This window comes from Xylocopa sonorina, chromosome 5, assembly GCF_050948175.1.
Source record: "Xylocopa sonorina isolate GNS202 chromosome 5, iyXylSono1_principal, whole genome shotgun sequence".
Taxonomy (NCBI): domain Eukaryota; kingdom Metazoa; phylum Arthropoda; class Insecta; order Hymenoptera; family Apidae; genus Xylocopa; species Xylocopa sonorina.
This window is the reverse complement of record NC_135197.1, coordinates 11,717,794-11,729,828: the sequence shown is the minus strand read 5'-3', so window position 1 is coordinate 11,729,828 and position 12,035 is coordinate 11,717,794. Positions and strand designations below refer to the sequence as shown.

Here is a 12,035-nt window from a genome sequence, read left to right as displayed (position 1 = left end):
TCGCACGCGAACCCCTCCGGCTTTAAAATCGTCAAATGGATTTCTCGACCGTGGTTCGCTCGGCTGGCTCCAATATCCGCGCCTTGAGGAGGCTCCGGAGTGCCTCGCAGGCGCGATTGCGATCCGTGTTTCGCCCCCGTGAATGCTCGGCCCCAGTCTACACTCGAATTTGTCCTGGTTCGTCCCCGCTCAGCTCGTCGTCGCTTCCAGCGTATTAACCCGGCGTTATCGCGGGGCACTCGTCGCGATGCTCCATTGAATTCCGGAAGGAAGCGGTGCGGCTGCTGCGTTTTGCATCTCGCGACAAATATGGGCCGGTTTAAATGGATCAGAGACGGTTTGTAAGAGTGACATCGCGTCGCCTAATAGCTTTATCGTGTCGCTGCCAGCGTTTCTCTGCAGTCAACCTTTCCGGTGCCAATGAAAACGTTTACACCGTACACGTTAATCCGCGAGAGAGTATGGGGGGAAAAAGAGAGAGAGAGAGAGAGAGAGAGAGAGAGAGAAGCAGACAGACAGACAGACAGAGCGAGGGGGACGTTTAACGGAGTTTCCACCCCCGGACAGAAAGTTAATTTAATTCCCGAGTTTGCCTGGTCGTTTGCTCGTTCTACTGAATTCGAACGTGTCTGTTCGGCTCTTTTTTCAGTAGCGACGCTCGACAGGTAATTCGAGTTGCACCGTTGACGAGGCTCGAGCCAAGCCCCAAGGACAGAGCCGGGCCACCCTCTGGTAAGGGTGCGCCGCGGTTTTGATCAGCGCTGCGGCCGCTACGGTCCATTATGTTCACGATGCGCTGACATTTCGAAATACCAAAGGGAATTTCGAAGTAAGCAGAGCGTCTTACGGAAGGAGCCACGATGCGTTCCCGAGCAGGGATGACAGCGGCGCTCAGGGAGGATTTGGAAAACTAGCGTGGACGCTTTTGATCTTCAACAGTCGGCTCGCTTTGCCAGCGTGGATCGCCGCGGTGAACGTTTCCACGAGCCAGCTAGCCGGAAATAATAAGAGTGGAATATTGTTTTATACCACTCGAATAAAAGGAACAGGGGTCCAGTTTAATATCCGTCGGCGGCGGAAGTAGCTTTTGATTTTCATTTCGCGAGTTAATAAAGCTCTAACGCGGTTGAGGAGAACTCGGCGCCGGGAAATTGTTCCCGACGTCGAGGCACCGCGGAATTGTTGCGTTTATGACGCGTGAGCGGGGGAACGTCGTTCGTTAACGCGAAACTCGCTACGCGGGTGAAAGAAACGAACGAGCGCGGGTATAAAACGGGGGCGATTGAAATTTACAAGGGGCGAGCGCGTTCGTATCGGGCGCTCGATTCGCGGCTATCGACACCGTGACGGGCGCCGATCCTGAAAATGTTGCAATCCCGCGTATTCTGCACGCGCGACGAATTCGAAACCAACAAAGTGTTTACCGTTATTCAAAAAACGTCGGTGCAACGCTCGCCGATCGGTCGATACCCAAACAGAGACAAACGACTGCCGGCTGTTGTTCGACACGGCCGACAAATTTTATTTATGCCCGCCGTTTCGCCCTTTTAGCTACGCCGCCGTCGATGAACTTCGATTTAATCGATTCAATTAAAGTAACGGATAAATTGCGTTAATGAACGACCGGTGTTTCCGAACAGAGCCAATAAATCGTAAGCGCACGAACCGATGCCCGGCAATTTGTCGAGCCGACCTGTCGTTACAGCATTCATTTTTCCACTCTGAATAATGCGCGTTTCGTTTTCCAATTTCTGCATTAATAAGTGGACATGTAAATCGGATATGCCAGGCTCGCTCGATAGAACGATGATTGTATTACCGTTCATCTCGTCCATATTGCCTGTATAATGGACGATCGGTATTAATTAGCGAATTTCGAGCGATGCGATTGTAGCGGGTGGTCGCAGATATCCGTCGTTTTAAAGGGGAAAAGAGTCCTCCTCGATCGACTTTAATGTAACGACGATGTAACATCCAGGCACACCGTACTGACCCCGCGAATTCACGCGATTCTATGTCCGTTCGAACGGGAAACGCTTTACGACGATTCGAACGGACGTTCGATAGTTCAAAACCGAAGACCCGCACAGGCGCACTCGGGAAAACAATTGGGAAGATTTAAATTTACGATCGTGGGATACCTCAGGATTGCGAGGACAGCGTTACCGAAGGTACGAAGGGACCTCGCGTGTCTCTTAAATTCCCACTCCATTGGCTTCGCCACTGAAGCAGAACCTTTAGCTCCAATATGCAGGGTGTCCCAATTTCTTCGTAACGCTGTCGGTACGTTCTATGAATACAAATAAGGCGGGGATTGTTGCGCGGGTATAGACACTTCGAAGTTCCAAAGAAAGCTCTGACAAAGTTTATTTGGAAAAATCCGTGGCTCGCGTGGCATCGAAACGCGCGCATACCACCGTACCATATGCATATGCGGCTTTCGGTTAGACACACGGTGCGCTAGGAATCAATCTCCTATCTCAAACAGCCGCTCGATCTATCCTCCACCGTCCTACTACAAACTTAACGCTGGGATCTCCATTTCCGTGCGCGTCACTGTTCTCGAGACAAGCGAGCGCAGAGTTTCGACCACGGTCTCAGTTTGCATGGCTTCTGCAACCCTGAAAATAATTACGGATTCCTCAAGCCAAACAAAAGGTTGACACAATGATATTAACCCTCAAACAAGGTACATCCTGGGTTACGCTAATCAGTTTGTTCCAACAACGCGCGTCTATCCGTAAAATTTGTTCTCGCTCATCACTCGAGATATTATATTCCTATCTCCACTTCTCTCTATAAGTCATACTACGGATATTTAACTATTTTTCTTTCTTATTATCCGCTACATCGATTTGAACGAATATTTACAACGAGTGGATTCCATAGTGCAACGAAACGAAAATCCTGGGTTAAACTGGTTCGTGTATGGTGATGAAATCACCGAGCGGATGGCAGAGCGTGGTCTTGGAGGGTTAATTGTACGGTAACATCTTCCGCAGCAACGCGGAGGGTCACCCAAGGGGACGATGTTAATTCCTTGGACGTTGCTCGAGAATTTTCCCGAGCTCGACTCCATTCCCTATTCGTTTCCACGGAAAGAACACGATGGTCACTCGTCTCACTGGGGATCGAACGATCTCCTCTGGGTCCTGAACGGTGTGCGTTCGATTTGTTGATACAGGCCACTTCGACACGTCCTCGAGGCCGTTGCGAAAGCGTATCGGGGCTCGTTTCGTCGATCCTGCCGGGTGCGCATTCTTCCGGAATTGGGTTAAGACTCGAATTAAATTTGCCTGCAGCGGGCCAGCTTGGCCGCCGCGAAATCCTGTTCGTTTTCATCGAGGCCGAAGGTGAAACGAAATTTCCGAGCCGCTGGCGTAGAAACAACGCCCTGGTCCCATCCCTCTTTCGGCTACGAAGCGGAGGAACGGCTTCCTGCGGGCGAAAATGGCGTTGTTAATTCGGCCACCACTGCCAAACTTGACCCCGTCCTGAACGCGACGGGATACGACATTGTAATCGATGTTCTCCCGTGGAAAGTAACGACAGAGAATGCTTCCTTGCGTCGCGATAGTTCCATCTTAACCAATCGCGTGCGCACTCGATAGAATCGAGTGGAGCGCGCACTTAGAAAAATTGATTTTCAGCCATTCTCAAATTCTATACACGCATGTGTACACAAGTACTGTCTATTCATCGGCTCACCGTTATTATTGACCATGAGAAGCATATTTTTTGCGATTCGAATGGAAACGCGCGTTAAATATCACGATCTAGCAACGAGGATCGATGTTAAGGGTTGAAATCAGCATTCGGGATTCGGTTAGTAATCAGAGTTAGGAGCAATCAGTTAGCCTGTACTTGGTAATCAGGTGCTATTCAGAGAGTGGTGTTAGTCGGTTGATGATCAAGCGAGATTAATCGATCTAAGGAGGGTTCGTTAAGCCCCTAAACAACCTAACGATCTATTTAATCCTCTGTAAATACTTACGAGTCACTCACCCGTACATCCCTCGTACACTTTTTTTCGATCCTATTCCTCGTTCACTCACCACGCTCCTATTCAATTCCATGTCCCTGTACACACTTATATACATACCATTGACCTGGTGGCGCGAGCAGCCTGTTTGTGACAGCCGTTGGCTCCCAGTTTTCAGATCAAAGTTCTCAGTTTTCAGAAACTGGAATCAATTATAACTTTTTCTCCTACCGGGGAAATCAAATCTCGGTTATAATGGGATAAATTACTTCCATTATCCTACCCGCGCATTTCAATTTCGAGATGGTGACCCGAACGGTCGCGTAGGGATCGATGCCGGCTCGGACAAAATAGAATCGAAGCCTGGCCTTTCGAATTAGCAGCCGTCGCTGGATTGACGCGGGGATAAATCGCACCGACTCATTTACGGTTTTATCGGGTCCAGTTTTTCCACCCCCGTTGTTCCGCCACTCCGACAGTGGCGTATAAATTCAACTGGCTGTCACGTGCCGCCGTATCCCCATCGCCCCCACGGTCAGAATTTCGATCGTCACTATCAATCGACACGGCGAAAGATTCTGTCTAACCTCTCGTTATTCTTCATCTGCCCAGGTACTATAATCCACGATAGGAATTGATGACCCGCTACGGCTCGAGTGGCTGACGAAATTGACCGATCGAACGGTCGATTACCGGAAACAGACGGCCAAAAATGTGACGCGCAGCGGATACTCGACGGTTCGAGGGCTCGAACAGAGAAGACTGGACGACTGCTGGAGAGCGTGACGCTGGATTGACGGTGAGCATTATCGTCAGCAGTTATCGTTCGTCCGAGAAAGGGCGAGAGACGTTTCGTTAAATCGTCGATCGGTCCTTCCCAAAACCACTGGCCACCGTCCCGTCTTCATTTTTCACGTGTACCTTCGTGAACGTAAAAACGTATCAGCCGATATTTCATGGGCCGTGTACAATTTTTTCTCCCTTTTTATCGACACGTCGATATTTATTTTATATTCCTCGCATCGGTATCGCTCTGGTATCGCGATCGAGCGGAATTTTCTGAAATTAACGGGTACACGGTAACCGGCTCGCGGCGGATATTTTTGGGCGGTTCCATCGACTTTCGTTTGAATCTTTATTCGAGCTTGCCGCGGTATACATCCGAGCCAAAGAGCGTATTTATACACCGCAAATGAATATTCCAGGATGCCGCGTATGAAACTGCCGCTTCGAGTGGGCAAACCAGTGAGCGAGTCGCTCTTTTTGCCTTTTAACCAGTTTATTTAATTACATTAACTCCTACTGGTTGGTTCTGCATAATTTCAGCGAACGTTCCTCGACTTGTTTATTTCTTTCTGTCTTTAGAATAGGAAAACTCGCTTAGAGAAAGATTAGCAACGGTGTCACGTTAGATTTGCGTAAACTATGACAATTGGATGCGCGTTGTTCGATTTTAAGTTCCACAATGGTCGAGCAATTCCGCGATATCCCGACGCGTTCGCGTTTCGTCTTTGAGGCGACTTCCGGAGCAGGAAGTATGGTTTACTAGCGTCTGGCTTTCACTGCGAATAACGGCCTGATAGACTGCATAATTTATTTATCGGTCACGGTGTCTCTGAGCTCATAAAACATCGTGAACGTCTTCGTAACTCTCCATCAAGCTGGCGGGGTATGTCAGAAATTGCGTGATCACGGTTCGGAAAAGGTTCTTCTATCCGAAGAAGGGAAACACGAGACGGGGAAAATTTTCGTCGGCCCTCGAGCAGTTTCCAAACTGTAATCTCATCTAATTGTTAAATTATTCCAACGGATCGCTTAAAACAATTATACTACGCAAGATGGCTCGTACAAAGTTCCTGACACGCGACAGTAGCTCGAGACGTTACATCGCCGCCATTTACCGCGCGGTTTAAATAAGCAAACTTCTACTTCTCTAACAGGGACGATTTATTAATCGAAATATGCATTATCCAGATCGAGGCGTTCTCGACTCGAGCTGCGGCAATTTTCCTTTCTAACTTCGCCAACCTCGATTCTAATCCTTTCTTCGTAGAATACTGGACTCACTAAAATCACAGTCTCCGTGCGGTTATTAATCAAAAAGACGTCAGAATAATGCACTTATAAAATGGAGAGCGTCCAAACGAATATTCCGTACGTTCCAACCGAATAATTTTCAATGCGCCGCGATGGATGTAGAGGGATGCTCCATATTTGTCCCTGGCGCCTGTTCAACGTCGGGTCGCGTTCAAAGTTTTTTAACGAGATGATCAATCGCCGCGAGTTGTTTCGTCTCGTTACAGCGGTAACGCGACTGCATGGTAACCCAGCGTGGAGAGTTTAAAACAGAGGAATCGTTTGTCGCGCGGTGTCCCGTGTGAAAAATCCGCCTGTTGTCCTGTCGTGGCTGTGGTCATTAATCGAAGCCGTAATTGGGGACATTATCCGTCATTTGGGACGCGTGTAATGGGAGCAGAACATATTCGACGATTTAAAACGCGAGGCACTCGTCACGGCAACCCTTTTATTCAACCCTCTGCACGTGAACCACCCGCAGCTTCGCGTAACGCTTCGTCTTTAGCGCTGTTCTCTTCGTTTCTGTTCTGTTTTTTGGCATCGCGCAGTTTCATCTCTAACGTGGTGGATTTTCGAACGTTCTTATCGCACAGATTTTATAATTACTACTAATTGTTGCGTTTCGCAAAAATAAGGGGTGCATCCTCTGTTACCCTTTGCCTGAGAAGTATTTTACTTTAGATGAGGTAATACCTCATATTTTAGTCGGCGCAATATCTTCGATGTTATTTGTGAAACATGCGTTCATCACAGGGGGAAATATCGACAAATTTCCAATATCATTATAGGGAAAATTCTGAGGAATTTCCAATATCATTTCAAACTGAAGAGGCACGAAATAAAAGTAGAGTCTAATCGATATCTCATTTTTCGCAAAGCACACTACGCAGGAAACGACAATGTATACCTTTTTCAAGTGGACGATAAACATTGAAACGGGCGCTCTGTGCGAGACGACCTAATAAAATTTCGATTGGCTAATTAAATTTATAGGAATTATTTACAGGGGAACAATAAGGTAATCGGTGAGCAGCGCGGCTGTTCGAAAGTTTCTCGACAGCTTTCAGTTTTCTTGAACTGTAACTGATGAATTTCGCGTGAAACTTTGTATTATTTTCCTTTTTTCTGTTTTTTTTTCTCTCTCTCTCTTCTTCGACCGCGGCACAAAAGGCTCGTAGGAAACGGTAGCGGAAACCCGCGCGATCGAGTTTCTCTTAACGCGGCTCGACTAACGGCCCTCGAAAATTTCGGAACAGCTCGAAACCGTGACCTGGTTCACCGACGAAGTCGATGTAACGGCGAACGTACGAATGCTCTCTCATGTTCGAGTCAATTAAGCTCTATCGATTGCCTCGGCGACAAAGACAAACCCTGGACTGCTCGAACGCCGCTGGTGTTTCCGTGGTCCAAGCTCGACGTATATTGTTACTTTATTAATGGCCCGATCGACGTCGAATTACGATATCGCCACGCGGATAGCGCACCCTTCCGTGCTCGATTCTCCCCTAAAGACATCGACGTTCGTAAAACGCTCGTATAGTTTATGGGAGATTTGATTGGATCGTACCGAATAACGGACGTCTGCTTTAATGATCGCCAGGATGCGACTACGTCGAAACAATGGCGATTCGCAAAATGGTTTATCGCGACCGTGACAAATGGGAACCGTATTAATTAGCCGTCAGAATAGGGAAATGGGGTCAGAGGAGCTGAGAGCACCGGAAGGATTTGCGTCTTGAGTTACAGTGGCGTCGAACGAACGCGAAATTAACGTATCGCTGAGGTAGATCTCGCGATCGTTGCATTGAGGCGTTGCAATTCCAGAAAACTTGGAAAAAAAAAAATGTCTCCTTTCTGTTCGATAGTGACGAGTGGGGACGCGATTCGATTGGATAGTTTCAAATCGTTAATGAGCACTTTGCAGAAGGAATCCGTTGTTTTCGAGTACACTCGACGAGATAGCCTCGAATTCTCCGTAAATACTTTGATAGGTATTTCCAAATGTAATCGATCGATCGACCAAGTAAACTCGAAGCTTCTATGAGGTACACACTGCGGTTAGAATAGTTGGCGGTGCGTTTAAGAAGTAGCAGGGAATTACGTGGTACAATTGGAGAAGTTGGCGAGTGGCTAATAGAACCGTACGAAGTGAAACATTTGCCAGGGCTCGAGATACGTAGCATCGAAATTGATCCCATCGCCGGTGACAAATGCGGCCGTGTCCGCTCGTAATTTGTCCGGCCGCGCGACGACGAATCGCTTTAAGGTCGGCCCTTAGCGCGAGCTCCATCACTGAAAGCAACAGGGAGACCGCGAACGGGTCAACGCGTATTCGCCGCCACCCTTCTTCTTTCCGCCTCTGGCTCGAGCCACCCCGTAATTCGAGAGGTCGAGGGAAGCTGCACGCACACCCGGAAGCCTTGCCCCAGTTCTCCCGGCGGATGCCATTCTAATCCCCGCGATATACGTACTTGCATTTTTGATTCGTCGATTTTTCATTTTCGTCGCGAGCGCTGCTTATCTGATTTAATATTCCATTCGCGGGGCCGTAGCTTGAAAAGAGGAGTCGAGAGAGCGGGGGAGAGGGCGGCGGATCGTAGAGCCGGGAAAGACGAAAAGCTGCCACGGTGGGGGGAGATAAATTGAGTTTTTCAAGAAAATGTGTATTTAGGGTCGGGAGGGTAGGTCCGCGGGTCGGTCGGCCGAAGGAAGTGACGAGGAATCACTTCCGCCTAAGGTTCTCCCGCAATACGCTCCGTTCGAGTGGTATTATTTTTCAATAAAATCGATGTATCGTATCAATTCTCTTAGAAATTGAATCGTCGATAAGAAAGTTCGTTCCCGTTCACGGAGGGAACCGGGCGGTATCATTTTTCCATGCCACCGCTATTCAACGATCTTAACCGAGTCGGGGGGGGGTCTTGGCCGTTGCTGCTACTTTTCTCCTTACCTCTTTTTATCACGATTTCACGGGGCAAGAAAGTAAGATCCCCGTAGTTGAAACAGCGCGGCGGAAAAGCCGCTCATTGAAAAATCGCAACGCTAAATCGATGTAGCGCAACTCGGTGAGCTCCACTATTCCCGCGGACTCTTCCATCCGACGTGATTACTTCCACAATCGCATCTACGGTGATCAATGAAACGCGCTGAATTCTCTTACTTCCATCCCCTTTTAGAAATAATTCTCCATTCCTTCGCCGCGTCGAGGATCGGTACGCGTTTTATCGCTTAATGTAGCCATCTGACTTCGAACGTCTCGACTCGGGTCATCCAAGGGGTTGAATCCTTGTCCCCTGAAATACGAAAGTAAAAACGCTGGCGAGTGTAACGCGACTGCGATAATAAAAAAAACAGGGGACCACAGAGTGGTCGCGTTCTTCTCGAAATACGCGGTCCCACGTTCCTGTTCCTCTCGAGGCGCCATAAAAACCGTTGACTTGGCTGCGTCCAGCTGGGTACGTAATTCGCGAGCAACGCCTACGAGTGTTTTTTTTACGGGCGAAGGAATACGAGGAGTACCGGTGGGGTCGTCTATTCCAGCGTCCACGTTATTTCAAAAGTGGAAACTAGGCTCGCGAAGGAGAAGAAAAGGAGGGATTATAGCCAGCGTCGCGGTGTCTTAACGCTTCGCCGCGTATCCTTCGAAAGGTGAAATTTTCATAAAACTCGTGTCGCGGAGACGTTCAAAAAGCGCGTGCTGCACCTCTCGTTCGCGAGAGCTGTGGACGATTCGCCATTATGCAACTGTTTCGTAGGGCTTCCCCTCGGGAACGGAAGTCGCGGAGCTCTGTCTCGACGGATGTAACTCTGGGAAATGATGTTCGAGACCTGTAACCATTTCGATGAATATCGTTTGTAGCTGTTAGCCTCGCGGTTCATCTGCAAGCAGCGAACCACGCCCTTTGTCCTGATTATTCGATCGTTCGTCGAAGAATCGAGTCGTTTCCAGCGGATCATCGATTGCTAGAAGTAACAATGATAATTTCTGGTGAAGTTTCTGTACATTTCTGATAACGAAATTTATCCCAGGTGCGTGGTGGTCGAGAGTCGAGGAAAGCGAGTCTGACCTGGTGATTCCTCGGGAGATTTGCGAAAACTTTACCACCGCGGAACAAATGGACCACTCGAGCTGGGAATCGGTGTCTGTCGGAAGCTCGGAGCTTGCGACTCGAGCAACCGAGGACGAAATCAAATCGCAATAACGTAAAATTGACTTTCTCAGCGTTATTTCCGAACTTCTTCTTCTTCGTTTCCTTCGACTGGCCCCCTCCACGGCTCGCATCGGATCGTGCTTTTTCGTTTAATCGATCTTGCGGTTTTTACGAAAGATTAAGCAGGAACGGGACGAAGGAAAAATCGACGAAGTTAAGACAGGGATTTTCCTTGCGAGCGACCAAAATGTCAGAGCGACGTCGCCAGTCGAATCGAAACGATCGTCCTTGATTCTTTTCTACCTTCTTAGGGGGCCCATTAAGCCAGTTTTTCTGCACGCGAGTCACCCGGACGAGATTACGCGATAATTAACGAACCAGCCGAGTTAGGCACGGTTTATTTCATGCGAGCGTGCAAGCCACGGCGATAGATCATGTAAACGCTGCCTATCTGAAATTACGCTAAATAGTCTCGTCAATCGCGGACGATTATTCGTGGCAACCATTTCGCGAGATGAAATGCTCTTATTTCTCTGAAAATTCGTTAACAGCGTTGAAAAAGATTTTTCTATTTTAAATCACCGTGTACAACTCGACGATAATATCAAGCTTATCCTAATAATCGACTACTTTCACGAAGTACCTCTTGCTCGACTTGGAAACGTTCTCGGACACCCCGAGGGCTTAATTAATTCACGTAATGTTATTTCTCAATCTAAAGATTTCGCGAACTCGCGCAAAGTGAAATCTTCCCGGGGCTCGAAAGAGTAAAGAAGCAAGAAGAAGAACGGAACGAAAGAAAATATTTCTTAAGATCAACCACTCCCTTTTCATCGTCGATCTCGGCCATTAATAATATTCCCACCGAGCAAACGAGCTCGATATAAACGAAGCCATATAAAACGCCGCGTTAACCAGATCAATAGTCAAACGAATTTCTCTTTTATTCAACCGTTTCCGGTATAAACGGTGGGTGGTGTTATGATTAAAGGGAGTCCACGGGTGGTGGTGGTGGTGGTGGTTCGCCGGGTTAACTCTTTAATGGGACGTTTATTGCCAGCGAGAAACCGTCCGGGATTCAGAAAGTTTCGAGCAGTCCTTGAAAATTCGCAGCCCCCGAAGCTTGCGCCGGCAGTGGTGACCCTCGAACGAACGGGGTGGAGCGCACGTTCGAAAGTGCACGAATGCAGAAACATACTTGGCCGCGTCACGCCATGCCATGCCATATCACGCCAGCCCACGTGAAACGGAGCTGCATTGATTAAGCGGACTTATCTCACGCTCCGCGGGCCTTCCCCGCCGCTAAAGGCTACGCAACTTTGTATTATCGTTCCACAATTAACGCGAACACGTTCGATCGTCGTCGCCAGCCGAAAGATCTTGTCCGTTTACGCGCGAACGATTGATCTCCGCACCTCGAATCACGTCTTCGACGCTTCGTCTTCTCCTCCCTCGTTTATCATCCTGTTCCTCGCGACGCGCGGAGAGATTGATTCGCTGGATTTCCGCTCGCTGAAGGGTCCAGAGCGGAGTGCAGATCGTGTGTGCACTGGCGCGGCGAGAGACTGCATTTTCGGGCCGCGGACCAGCACGGGTTTCCCTGGGACGTTCGAACATCTGTGTCTCGCGACTGGGAATCGTCGGGAGTTACGGAAATTCTTGCACGCAGCTGTTGGTCATCTGATTTATCGTACTTTTAACCTGCATTCAGCGTGTAATCCCGAACGCGAACATTTTTCCGCTTCTATTCCGGGGACCACCCCTTTTCCTGTTCCTCCTCTGGGCGGAGAGAAATTCGCGACAGAAAATAATGTCCACAGATCGGT

General features: G+C 48.7%; 1 protein-coding gene across 1 annotated transcript in view; it reads left to right on the top strand.

Annotated features, from left to right (window-relative positions):
* The window catches only part of Oct-tyrr (Octopamine-Tyramine receptor), a 44,541-nt gene that overhangs the window by 17,876 nt on the left and 14,630 nt on the right, over positions 1 to 12,035 (top strand). The window contains exon 2 of the mRNA XM_076895597.1: positions 4,595 to 4,781. The gene's annotated coding sequence lies outside the window, so the exon portion shown is untranslated. The remainder of the gene's footprint in view (positions 1 to 4,594; positions 4,782 to 12,035) is intronic.